Raw genomic sequence first — 14,032 nt, forward strand, 5'->3', positions numbered from 1 at the left:
TTGCCAAGTATTACAACTCCAGCTCCAGTATCTGACCTTTTAATAAATAGCATGAATTAATTTGATCTTTCTTGCCATCTGAGGGACTCTCAAAAGTCTTCTCCAGCACCACGAATCGAAAGTGCTGGTTCTTCATTGTCCACTTTTCCTTATAGTCTGATTCCAGGACTGGAGTTCAGATCCTGATTTTGCCACTTGCTAATACTGTGGTCTCAGACAAGTAAATCACTAGGCCATTCTGGACTCCTTATCTGTAAAATGGGAGGATTTACCTGGATGGTCTCTTCCAGCTCTAAATCTATGATCTTTTGTTGGTGATATATGACCACAGCTTTTAAGAAACACTGCAGTCTCCTAAAAATCAAGATAGAAATGGGTATTAGCTAGAGTAGGAGTGGGGAATGTCCGGCCTGCAGGCTGTATGAAAATCTCTGAAATCATTTGCTAAGGCACCTGCAGGTGATGATGAGCTGAAAGCTGGGGACAGCAGCCTCACTGCTTGAATTCTATAAGTTAATCATTTTGTATGACCTGCAAATATCATAAACATCCAAATGGCCCTTAGCAGAAAAAGTTTCCCCACCCCTGAACTAGAGGATCATAATAATAAACATGGCAGGTACAAGCTGGCTAGAACACATTACAAATCAAGAATTATTACATGCATGATGCTTTCCTTCCTGCCCCAAAGGTGCTTATTCATTTCGGACTTAGAGAAATTGAACCATTTGCAGCATCCAGCCCCAAGGCTACTGCATCAAGTGAAGGTGTGTGTGTGTGTGGGGGGGAACGATGCTCTGTTCTTGGCCACATCTCCCTAATTATTTGGCAGGAGGTGAAGATAAGGATCTGCAGCTGGGAGCTGATGATAATAAAGATTCCCATCTGCGAGGATTGCGCCATTCTCCTGAGGTCACCCACTTCTCTGCCCTTTTATGGTCTCATAGTGTGGCCAGAAGCTCTCTATCCTCTCATACACAGGACAAACAAAGCGGTTCCTTCTGTCCTCAGAAGACTAGGAGGCTATCTTCTAAAGGTTTGGGAGCAGTGAGGGTCTCTTTCTCCTTGTTTATGCAACCCTAAATAGTTAAGAAGCTATGCTAGGGCCCAGAGACCTAATATAGAGCCAATGAAACATGATCTGGGAGGGGTTGCTGTTGGTTTGCCTCCCTGCTATCCTCCCCCCACCCCATCCCAGGGCTGTGTGGGAAGCCGCGTAAAGTTACATGCTTGGGTCATTACTCATGGGAAGCAAAAGACCGCAGGGGCCAAAGCCTGAGGTTATATGCTCTGCTGTCAATGGAACATGGTGGCCAATGGCCAATATCCATGCAGCTGTGAGCCTAGCAAGAGTGAGCATCAAAAAACCCCTACGAACTCTCACTCCTCCACCCTAAAACTTGATTCCTTCAGGCATGGATCGATCTTAGACTAGCCCCAAGTATGTAAGAGATATGAACCTTTGCAAGTCATACTGAAAACCAATTGAACTAAGCCCAGCTACCATTAGCCAAAACATCTTTTTATAAGAATAAATTTTATAGTTATTAATTTTCATTATTATTTTATTATTTATTTTTATTTTGAACTAAAACACCAAATAAAATGGTGTTATAATTTTATGGTAAATATCAAATGATAAACCAAAAATGATAAGTGTCAAATAAAATGCATTTTCATTTGCATAGCAGAACAGAGTAAAAGAATTGATCTGAAGGGCAGATCTCATGCACAGTTTTTTAAAAAATATATAAGTATACATACATGTGTATATATATATGAAGTTCAACCTACAGTTTGGTATAGCTGTCCTGCAGGTCTGCTTCCTAAGAGTCCTTCTGTTCTCAGCATTTAAATAAAATGTACCCCCAGGGTTTCTCTTGTTTTTTTCTTTTCTTTTTTCCCTCTCATCTCCTTCTTCCCTCGTCTTCCATTCTGGAAAAAGGAAGCCTTGTAACAAATAAGTTGTTAACATTTAATCCTTAGTCTCCAAGTCTCCTGATGCCTCCCACAGTTTCTAGCCCCAATATACACCAGGCTCCAAGCCCAGGTTCTGGGCCTGAACAACCAGGAAGGGTTCATAGATCATTATAGTTAGAAAAGATTTTAGGATAACCTAATCCAGTGGTTCTCAAACTTTTTCATCTCAAAACTTTTTCATACTTTGAGAATCCCCCAAATGAAGGATCCCCCAAAGAGTTTTTGTTTATGTGTATTGTATCTATTTATTACATAATATATGTATATATACATATAGCATATATTTATGTATATACGTATGCATATATACATATAGTAACATGTTTAATTTATGGTGATATATGTATAACATATGTGATATGTAGTGATATATGTATAATATTTAGTATATTTGAAATGAAAGCATCTTAGGATTGTGACCTCATGGACCCCTGAAAAGATGGCACCCTTTGGAACCTAGTCTCATTTCTTCAGTCTTTAGCTGAGGTAACAAAGGTCCTGCTTATTCCCTAGACTAATGAAATACTTGTGCCAGATAGCTGGGAGGCACCAGAAAAGCTGGCAGCTAAGAACAAACCGTTAGGGCACACAACAAAGCCGAATTGTTTTTTCTGCAAACTCTATTAAGGAGAGGAACTCAGAGATTTCCTAAAATAGGATCTGTGTGAATTTTTGGAGCACATGTGCAATCAGGTATTGAAATCTTGAAGGCAGGAATCTTAGCTGAGGGAACCCTGCCTGGGAAGGGCAGGGACTTTTCTACAATCTTGTCCTTGAGGCTTCTCCAAGTTGATTTTTTGTAAACCTTAAAGCTCTGGATAATTCTATTAGTAATGATGGTAATAAGAATGTGGTATATGGAGAACTCGTCTCAGAGTCATAAACTATCGGGTTCAAGTCTGTCCTCTGAAGAATACTGGCTATGTTATCTTTGGTCTTGACCCATCCCTGCCTTGGAGAATTGTTTAAGACTGAGGTTCTTGACATTTTTTTGACCATCATGAAATCTATCTATTTTTGTTTTTTAGTAAAGCCTTTTATTTTCAAAACATATCCCCAGAGTCTGTTTTTAAATGCATAAAATAAAACCCATAGGATTACAAAGGAAAACAATTATATTGAAATACAATGATCAATTTTAATTTTTTTTAAGGAGACAAGTGACTTGCATAGGTAGTAAGTGTTTGAGGCCAACATATTTTTAAAACCAAATTCACAGACCTCAGGTTAAAAATCCCTGTTTAAGTCTAGAAGTTTAAAAGTTGCAGAGACAGTGTTAATCTTCATTGATGGAATAAGTTTCTTATGGTGATAAAATCATCATAGTAAAAAATATTGTAAAGTAAAATAATCTTGTAAAAGAATTATAAGAATTAGTATTTATATAACAATTTAAGGTTTACAAAGTGCTTTGCAAATACTATTTTACTTTATCATCATAAGAACCCTAAGAGGTAGATGTTATTATCACCCCACTGCCCCTTTTCTATTTCACCAGAAACCAGAACTTCTCCATTTCAAAGCAGGGTGAAAAAAAGGCTAAGAAAGGCAAAGGAATCATCAAAATTCATCTTCCTGGAATGCAAATGGCTTTTACTACCTGAAGGTGACAAATTTTGAGATTTCAAAGAATATGGCACATTCTGATTTCTTCTTTCCTCTTTTGCTGACCCTTTCTATTTTCTGCTTGTCAATACAGTGCAGTTTCTTTGCTTCTCTGGGCATTAATAGTAATTGCATGTCTGTTGTATTTTGTCTTTGATTAAGGGATGGAATCCTATGTCAGAGCCTCAGGAAAGCTCCACAGATTCTGAGAGAACAGAATTTCTAGGATTATGAAATAACAACTAATTCCTAAGGAATCACACAATTAATTCAACCATTCATTCAACTAAAAAGCATCTATTAAATATCTACTTCACACTTGGCACTGAGGATGCAAAGAAGTTGATTCTGTCCTCCTAAAAGATGGAATATTCTAACATGAAGAATTTGTATTGAATTTTGATAAAATTGGAAATAAGCTAGGGACATATTGCAAAAGGTTTTTAGATGCTGAAGAGAGGGGTTTGTATTTTACTCTAAAGACTATGTAGAGAAGCACTGAATCTGAGTCAGAATCTCTGAGTCAGAAGTGAATTCAATGACTATTTAGTGCAACCCACATCTGAACAAGAATTTCTTCTTCTATAACATTCTCTGCAAGTTAGAAAGCTTTGAACCTCAGCCTCAGAGTAGAGGGAACCCATTATCTTGTGAGACAGCCCATCTCGTTTTTGGAAAGCTCTCCTTTGATCTTTCAATAGTTCTGTATCATTACTGTATATAATCCCTCCAATGGTACAAAGCCCAACCCACCCATAATTTGAATCCTTTGGATCTCTAGTCCATGTCCACCCATAAACCTTCTACAGAAGGAGCATCCAGTGTTTATAGATCCATAAGTTTATGGACTTTTAGCCAGAGGAAACTTAGAGGTCATTTCATCTATCTAACGCCACTCTTAATTTTACAGAGAGAACTAAAGCTAAGAGAGATCAAAAGATTTGTCCAAAGTCACATGGGTGCTCGGTGGCAAAGATGATACTCAAACTGGGGTCATCTAATTCCAAATTGTACCAATGTCCCCATAAGGGACTTTCTCTCCAGCTCTTGAACATAATGTGGATAACAGTGGAACACATTCACTAGTCATCCCTCCCTCTTACTACATGATCAGCTTACCACTTTTTATAGTCATATGTCCCTCTGATGCTATCCTTTATGTTGTTTCTTCTTAAAAGTCTTCATTGCTAATTTGTCACTGCCTACTTGTGCTCCCCTTAAGCTTCTCCGCAATCCTTCCAGTCACCCACAAGTTCAAGTTTTCAGAGACTCACAGACATATAGCATCACAAGACATTGATGTGAAAAAGATAAACATTTGTTTGGAAGTTTGGAGTTATTAAAAAAAACAAAGCAAATCAAACAAAAAATACTCTTTAATTTCCCAAAGGCTATCTTTCTCTCTCCTCCCTTTTAACCTGTGACCCACGTCACTGTGTATCTACAGTGCCTGCCCAAGATAGATGAATTGGTGGGCCTAATGGTGTATCTAGAAATTAGGCATTCTTTATTCATTTGGTTTTTTCCATGTGAATATTAGACCAATTAATTACTATGAGTATCTTTTAAGATCAAAACCCAGGTTTTGATGCGATATCATCTACAAATTGGGAACATATGGAAGATCTCATCATCCCTAGGAAATCCTTTTTCTGTTTGGGGTATTCACTTGGCATCTTCCATCATAATGGTCAATATTTTTGGTAAATATATCTCCCTGTTTTATGCCTTTCTTGATATTCATGATCAAAGAGTTACAAAGTTATTTTGTTGTTATATCTGTTCAATTTGGCTTTGCTCATAGAGCACAGCACCTTCTCTGATGAGGGCACATCATGCTGAACAGTCCTGTGCCAGAGTCTCCCATGTCATACAATCAGTTCTAAAGTTCTTAAAAGAAACTTTGAAAATGTCTTTATATTGCTTTTTCTGACCACCTTGGGAACTCTTGCCCTGTGAGTTCTCCATAAAATTGTCTTTTTGGCTTTTAGTCTAACCCCTCTCCTCTCCCCCTTTTTCTTCAGAACCTCCAAAACACTGGGCTGTCTCTTGAAATTCATGTGTCAATCTCATTCTTAATGTGTATATTCCTGGTAAGTATATTGTCAAGGTAAGTGAATTTTCCCACAGCATTCAAAATTTTTCCATTTGTTGTAACCAATGGTTTCAGTGTGGATGGTATGGTGCTGGCTGATAGAGTACTTGTGTTGGTGTTAATTGTTAGGCCAAAATTAGCACAATTAGCAGAGAATCAATCCATTCTTTGTTGCATCTCAGCTTTGGAGGCTGCATGAAGTGCACAGTCAACTGCAAACAAAAAAATCAGGCACCAACAGGAAAGAGGGAGAAGTTGGATGATCAGACACTTTTCCAGTAAATATGGCTTCTTGTTGTTGTTCAGGTGTTTCTCAGTCATGTTTGAGTCTTCATGACTTCCATTTGAGATTTTTTTTTTGGTACAAATCCTGAAGTAATTTGCTATTTCCTTCTTGGGTTCATTTCACAGACAAAGAAACTGAGGTAAACAGGATTAAGTGACTTGCCCAGAGTCACACAGCTAGGAAGTATTTGAGGCCAAATATGAATTCAGGTCTTTCTGACTCTATGATAGTGCTCTATTTATTGTGCCACCTAACTGCCCAGTGTATGGCTTTGTAAACATGGACTTAGCCATTGGCACTTAATTGAGAGGAGAAAAAGAACTCCTGCATGGTTTCCAGTGATGGGCGTCCATATGAGCTATTTGGAAATCTAGGGAGGATGGACCCTTGTCTAACTGAGTCCTGTCTCTGAGCTAGCCCATGAAAGAGAATTAATGGAGATGCTCAACCTTTTTACTTAATTTTTTAAATCTTTTTCTCCATTTAGGGGACAGACCAGAGCAGTGTACAGTTGAGTCCTGGAAGTGGGTATATGGGAAAGCTTGGGTTTGCTTGCTCCTCCCAGAAGACATTAATGGTGACATGGGACAGAAGAACATGAGAGTGACATATGTTTGCAGGGGATTTTCCAGACCAAGAGATGGCAACATTTGGGATAATGATAGAGTCCTTGCAGAACCACAAGGAAAAATCCAACGTGTTGGACCACTAAGCCTGAGGAACGATGGTGCTCGTGAACAATGTCCCCAAGCCCCAGCCTCCTGTAGAAAGGAGGAAGAATTGTGCTTTTCTATGCCATGGTTCTAGAATCTAGCCTTTTAGGGGAAGAGAGGATCTTGGGCAGCTCCCACTTGGGATTTGCTGAAGTATAACTTTATTCTCTAGAGTTTGGGCATCAGATTTCTTAGAAAAAGGAGAATTTCCCTGAGTAGCGTGCCTTTTGGAGAATTAAGAAACATACTCATGTAACCTCTGTAACTGAAGAAACAGAAGGCATTAAAGCCACAAAGGGGTTGGGGGCCAAGAAATATGACTCACCACCTCCTTGCTGTGACCGTATGACCCTGACAATATATTTTTGTAGCAATTTTTAATCTTTTTCCAATTACACATAAAAACAATTTTTAACATTCATTTTTTTAAATTTTGACTTCCTTATTCTTTCTCTCTCCCCTCTTCCTTCCTTGAGAAGGCAAAGCAATTTAATATAGATTAAATACATGTGCAGTCATGCAAAACATATTTCCATAGTGGCCATGTTATAAAGGAAAACACAGACCAAAAAACCCCCCAAGAAAAATAAAGAAAATTTCAAAAATGCTTCCATCTACATTCTTCTTCAATTCTTTCTCTGGAAGAGGATATAGCATTTTTCCTCAAAAGTCTTTCAGACTTCAGATAATATTATTCTAATGAAAAGGAGATTGCCTCTCCAGCAGCCCCAAAGGTATTTGTCTTGGGGGAGTAAGCCAAATCACAGGGGTCCCATTAAGCATGGAAGGACTATGTAGATTCTGGAAAAAAGCAAAGAATCCACAAGAATATTAGAGAGTTGCCCTGATGGGAGCTAAATGGAGTTCCTACTGAGCTCCCTATGAGTGCTTTCTGAATTTTCAGCATTTGTTTTCATCATCTGCATTTTCTGTAGGCTAAAATACAAATTATCCTCTACCCATTTGTATATGTTATCTCGAGTGTTTATGTAATAGCCAAGGACCCCTGTTGCTCACATTTGTGGAAACTTAGATGTAGGCCCATTTGGAAATTTTCCTAGTGTAAATTCTAAGAAAAGTCAATAAGCTAAGGAAGAAAATGTCCTTTTTGATGCATCCCCAAAACTATGGAACACAGATTGCATCATCACGGTTCTCTTATCTTGTGAGTGAATGTGGAAGTGGGTAGGTGAAGTGGGTGGGGAGCAGGGCCATTTTCCTATCCATACTTCTAATTTAGCTCTGAGGACATCATTGGCAGGAAATGTGATCATAACAAATGAAGAATGGAAAGCCAGTATCTCCACTATCACATCTGTCCTAATCTCCCTTTTCCCCATCCTTATTCATAGCAATAAACAATGACCATCTGTCATCAAATTTTCTCTGGAGAGCTTGGGTATCTGACCTTATAAATGGGAGTGTTGCTACTTGTGAACAGTAGAGTATCTTAATTCTTTTTCAGCCACCCAAGATGGAAATTTCGATGCCATTTTAAAAGTCTAGGACTATTGCCCCTTTTTTGCCCAAGCCCAGTGGCTCAGGGCTGGACTTTTGAAATGTGTTTACTTTATGGCTCAATATAGTCACAGTTGGGAAGGAAAACAAATGAGTTTAACCAGAAGAGTTGAATAGTATGAGTTTCATCTGAGCTCATTGAGATTCCTAAACAATTTCTAGGAACACCAACAAAGTCCTAAAGTCTACATTATAACAGAAATATTATTTATCCAAATCTATCATTTTATGCTTATAGTTTCAACACCAGGCCCTCATTGCAGTTCAATAGCTCATCTATATTTATTTTAATGTTCCTGCTTTTTGCTCTTCTACCTGTATCCCCTTCACTCTCCTTCAATCAGTCTCAATCAACAAGAATTTTTTAAGTTCTTCCAGAATCTTCTTCTTGTGATCATCTCTTCTTTTTTAAAATAGTATTTTATTTTTCTAAATACATGTGAAGATAGTTTTCAGCATTCACCCCCATAAAACCTTGTGGTTCAAATTTTTCTCCCTCTCTTCTCTCTCCCCATTCCCCAACACAGAAAGCAATCTAATTATTCATTTTGCACAAGAAAAATCACACCAAAAAGGGAAAAAAAACCCAAGTAAACAAACAACAAAAACGGTGAAAATTCTATGCTTTAATCCACATTCAGTCCCCATATTCCCTTCTGTAGATGCAGATGGCTCTCTATCACAAGTCTATTGGAACTGTCCTAAATCACTTCATTGTTGGAAAGAGCCATGTCCATCAGAATTGATCCAAGTATAATCTTCTTACTGCCGTGTATAATGATCTCCTGGTTCTGCTCATTTCACTCAGCATCAGTTCATGTAAGTCTCTCCAGGCCTCTCTGAAATCTTCCTGCTGATCATTTCTTATGTAACAATAATATTCCATTACATTCATATACCATAAGTTATTCAGCCATTCCACTCAGTTTCCAGTTCCTTGCCAGTACAAAAACTGCTGCTATAAGTTTTTGTACAAGAATGTTTGTGGCAGCCCTCTTTGTAGTGGCCAGAAACTGGAAACTGAGTGGATGCCCCTCAACTGGAGAATGGCTGAATAAATTATGGTATATGAATGTTATGGAATATTATTGTTCTGTAAGAAATGACCAACAGGATGAATACAGAGAGGCCTGGAGAGACTTACATCAACTGATGCTGAGTGAAATGAGCAGGACGAGGACATCATTATATACTTCAATAACAACACTATATGATGATCAATTCTGATGGGCGTGGCCCTCTTCAACAATGAGATGAACCAAATCAGTTCCAATAGAGCAGTAATGAATTGAACCAGCTACACGCAGCAAAAGAACTCTGGGAGATGACTATGAACTACATAGAATTCCCAATCCCTCTATTTTTGTCTGCCTACATTTTTTTCACAGGTTAATTGTACACTATTTCAAAGTCTGATTCTTTTTGTACAGCAAAATAACTGTTTGGACATATATACATATATTGTACTTAACTTATACTTTAACATATATACATGTATGGGTCAACCTGCCATCTGGGGGAGGAGGTGGAGGGGAAGAAGGGGAAAAGTTGGAACAAAAGATTTGCAGTTGTCAGTGCTGAAAAATTACTCATGCATATATCTTGTAAATAAAAAGCTATAATAAAAAATTAAAAAAAAGTTTTTTCACAGGCGTGTTTTACCTTCTCTATCTGTATCTTTGGAATACAGACAGTAGAGACACTGCTGGATCAAAGTTTGATAGCCCTTTGGGCATAGTTTCAAATTGCTCTCCAGAATGGTTGAATCAGTTCACAATTCCACCATTAATGTTAGTGTCCCAGTTTTCTGCATCCCCTTCAATATTCTTTTACTGTCATTTTAGCCAATCCGAGAGGTATGAAGTGGTACCTCAGAGTTGTCTTAATTTGCATTTCTCTATTCATCTCAGACATTTTTCATCTCTACCTTTCCACATAGTTCCTTTTCTTTTCACTCTAATGCTCAGGTTTCCCCATCCTAACCAAAACCAACCAAACAAACTTCCTTTAATCCTTTAAGCACATAACAATACTAATAATAAGTCCTTATTGTTATATCTAACATTTATATAGTTCCTTCATGTTTGCAAAGAACTTTACAACAATTTTGGGAGTTAGGTCCTATTATTATCCCCATGTTGCAAATGTGACAGGTAAAATGATTTTCTCAGGGTCACATAGCAATTAAATATATGAGGTTGAATTTGAACTTAGTTCTTCTTAACTCTAGTCCAGGGGTCTCTGCACCATACCATCTAGTTGCTATCAATAACATAAGCAATTATCACCTTATCTATCTTATCCTTAAGGACTAACTCACTTTTAAAAATCTATACCTAGTTTATTTCTAGTCAATTAACAAACATTTATAAAGCACATATTATGTGTAAAGTACTATGTTGAAGATACAAAAGCAAAACCCCAAACAAATCCAACAACAACCGCAACTCAACTATAAACCAGTTCTTATTATGAAGAAGATTCTGAACGATATAATACATGTAATATAAGGTAATTTTATGAGAAAAAGAGAGCCAGCAACCACAGAGATCAGGTTGCAAACCTGAGTGACTGGGAGAGATGGTGGTCCATTCAATAGAAACGAAAGATTTAAAAGTAATAGGAGACTTGAGTAGGGGAAAAGATTGTGAGTTCCATTTTGGATATTTTGAGTTTGAAATACTGAAGGGAAAAACCCAGAAAGTAATTAGAGGTGTTGTAACTCTAGAATGCATAGAGCAATTTGGGATGGGTATGTAAAATTGTGTTTAGAGTTGTTCTAGAGAAGTGTCTACCAGAGTTCATAGAGATGTGTAGAGTTCTGGGGTTCATAGAGAAATGTGGGATGAGTATATAGATTTAGGAGTAATCTGTATAGAGATAATAGTTCAACTCATGGAAACAAATGAGATAGCTGAGTAACAATGCATATAGAAAAGGGGGGAAAGGCTCAGGACTGAACTTTTGAGGAAATCCATGCTTAGCAAAGAAGAAAGTGGAGGGGAACAAAAATGGCTAAAAGAGGAATGATCCAATAAGTAGGAGAAAAAAACAGAAGAGATAAGCATCACAGAAAGCAGTCAAAAGTGTGACATATTAGAGAAGTTAAGGAACAAACTGAGAAAAGGCTATTGATGTTGGCACTTAAGATATTATTGCTCTATTGGAGAAAGCAGATTGAATATATGTTGTGATCTTAGAATCTTAGATATTCAGCCAGAGTCAGGATAAGCAAAAGTCTTCACTCTCTATTCTATTTTGCAAAGTGAATAATATAGAAGTATATTTTGCATGATTCCACTTGTATAATTGACATTACATTTCTTACCTTCTCAGTAGTTAGGGGAAGAGAGTACTTAGAAGAAGAGAGAAAATTTGGAACTCAAATAATTTTTAAATGAATATTAAAAATAAACAATAATTTTTCAAAAAAGAAAATATAGTCGAGTAAAACGAATTTCTACATTGGTTGCATCTAAAAATGTTGGCCTTATTCTATATATTTAATCTATTACTTCTCCGTTAGGAGATGGAAAGTATTCTTTCTTACTGGTACTTTGGAATCATGGTTAGCCATTGCATTGATCATGGTTTCCAGGCCTTTCAAAGTTGTTTGGATTTTGTTTTGTTTTGCTTTTTTTCACAAGATTGTTGTTACTGTACAAATTGTTCTGGCATTGCTCCCTTTTTCATAATTTTCATTATGTATCTTTTTAGGGAGGGTGGGACTCTTCCCTGGAGAGACTAAGTTATGAGTTTAGCAACCTTGAGGACAAACCAAAATTTTTACATTTTTTTAAGTGAATGATATATTGCCCTAGGACATATTTCTGTGCTTGACATTCTAGGGTTTTTTTCAGCCTGTTTTGTCAATCCCATTCAGCTGTATTTGCAAAGAAATTTGTGTCCAAGTCATGATGATAGGGGATTTGACTTCAGTTTAAATCAGACTAATTTCATCCAATTAGCCAATAAATGTTTGTTGAGAAATTTTTGTATAAGGAGAAAAAAGAAAAAGAGAAGGAAGAAGAAAAGCAGAATATGACCATATTCTTCCATGTGCTGCCCTCAAGGGTTTATAATCTAATCAGATGATCAAATATGGAAATACAGGAATAATTAGAAAACAGTCATGTGAAGTTGTATGGCTCTGATTATTCATACAATAAAAATTTAGAGAAGGATAAATTTCAGCAGTGTGGGTTGGGATTGTGAAGAGTTTGAATATTTGAGGTTGGTCTTTAAGGATGGAAAGGATTTAGAAAGATAAAGAGGAAAAACAAAAACCTGTGTGACTATAGAAAAAGGAAGTATAATGTAATCCATCACTTATCACTGGAAATTATATTTTATTATTTTAGGGGTTAAAGTAATATGATAACATAGAAATTGTCTCAGATAGCCACTTTCTAGGAAGCGAATGTCTCCCAATTTGTGAACATCAACTAACCTATTACTGCCTCATTCCCCTTAGAAAGAAAGAAAGAAAGAAAGAAAGAAAGAAAGAAAGAAAGAAGAAGAAGAAAGAAAGAAAGAAAGAAAGAAAGAAAGAAAGAAAGGAGAAGGAAGGAAGGAAGAAGGAAGGAAGGAAGGAAGGAAGGAAGGAAGGAAGGAAGGAAGGAAGAAAGAAAGAAAGAAAGGAAGAAAGGAAGAAAGAAGAAAGAAAGAAAGAAAAGAAAGAAAGAAAGAAAGAAAGAAAGAAAGAAAGAAAGAAAGAAAGAAAGAAAGAAAGAAAGAAGAAAGAAAGAAAGAAAGAAAGAAAGAAAAGAAAGAAAGAAAGAAGAAAGAAAGGAAGGAAGGAAGGAGGAAGGAAGGAAGGAAGGAAGGAAGGAAGGAAGGAAGGAAGGAAGGAAGGGAAGGAAGGAAGGAAGAAAGAAGGAAGAAGAAGAAGAAGAAAGAAAGAAAGAAAGAAAGAAAGAAAGAAAGATAAGAAAGAAAGAAAGAAAAGAAAGAAAGAAGAAGAAAGAAAGAAAGAAAGAAAAAAAGAAAAAAAGAAAGAAAGAAGAAAGGAAAGAAGAAAGGAAAGAAGGAAGGAAGGAAGGAAGGAAGAAAGAAAGAAAGAAAGAAAGAAAGAAAGAAAGAAAGAAAGAAAGAAAGAAAGAAAGAAAGAAAGAAAGAAAGAAAGAAAGAAAGAAAGAAAGAAAGAAAAGAAAGAAAGAAAGAAAGAAAGAAAGAGAAGAAGGAAGGAAGGAAGGAAGGAAGGAAGGAAGGAAGGAAGGAAGAAGAAGAAAGGAAGGAAGGAAGGAGAAAGAAAGAAAGAAAGAAAGAAAGAAAGAAAGAAAGAAGAAAGAAAGAAAGAAAGAAAGAAAGAAAGAAAGAAAGAAAGAAGAAAGAAAGAAAGAAAGAAGAAAGAAAGAAAGAAAGAAAGAAAGAAAGAAAGAAAGAAAGAAAGAAAGAAAGAAAGAAAGAAAGAAAAGAAAAAGAAAGAAAGAAGAAAAGAAAGAAGAAAGGAAAGAAGGAAGGAAGGAAAGAAGGAAGGAAGGAAGGAAGGAAGGAAGGAAGGAAGGAAGGAAGGAAGGAAGGAAGGAAGGAAGGAAGGAAGGAAGGAAGGAAGGAAGGAAGAGAGAAAGAAAGAGAGAGGCACAGGAAGGGAGGGAGGGAAGGAGGGAGGGAGGAAGGAAGGAAGGAAGGAATTGGATCCAGGATTTTTTTATTCTGGCTCTATAAATGAGTGGAAGTCTGGATTTCCTCTGGAAGCTGGAAGGAGGTTCACTAAAGGATTTGACAGAGAAGAGGATTAGAAGAGACTCGATTTAGAACACTGGAATGGAGTAACCACAAGCCAGTTTTTCACCATACTAAGGGCTCACCCAGATGCTAGATTCAAAAGCTGTT

At 36.9% G+C, this 14,032-nt stretch overlaps 1 long non-coding RNA gene across 1 annotated transcript; it reads left to right on the forward strand.

Moving 5' to 3' along the window:
• The first annotated feature begins 922 nt into the window (after nucleotides 1–922).
• Nucleotides 923–7,250, forward strand: LOC141553832 (uncharacterized). Its single transcript, XR_012485671.1, has 3 exons — nucleotides 923–1,036; nucleotides 5,610–5,678; nucleotides 6,454–7,250. It is a non-coding gene; the product is annotated as an uncharacterized LOC141553832 (long non-coding RNA).
• Nucleotides 7,251–14,032: the final 6,782 nt, after the last annotated feature.

The sequence above is a fragment of the Sminthopsis crassicaudata genome, chromosome 2 (genome assembly GCF_048593235.1).
Source record: "Sminthopsis crassicaudata isolate SCR6 chromosome 2, ASM4859323v1, whole genome shotgun sequence".
NCBI classification, from domain to species: domain Eukaryota; kingdom Metazoa; phylum Chordata; class Mammalia; order Dasyuromorphia; family Dasyuridae; genus Sminthopsis; species Sminthopsis crassicaudata.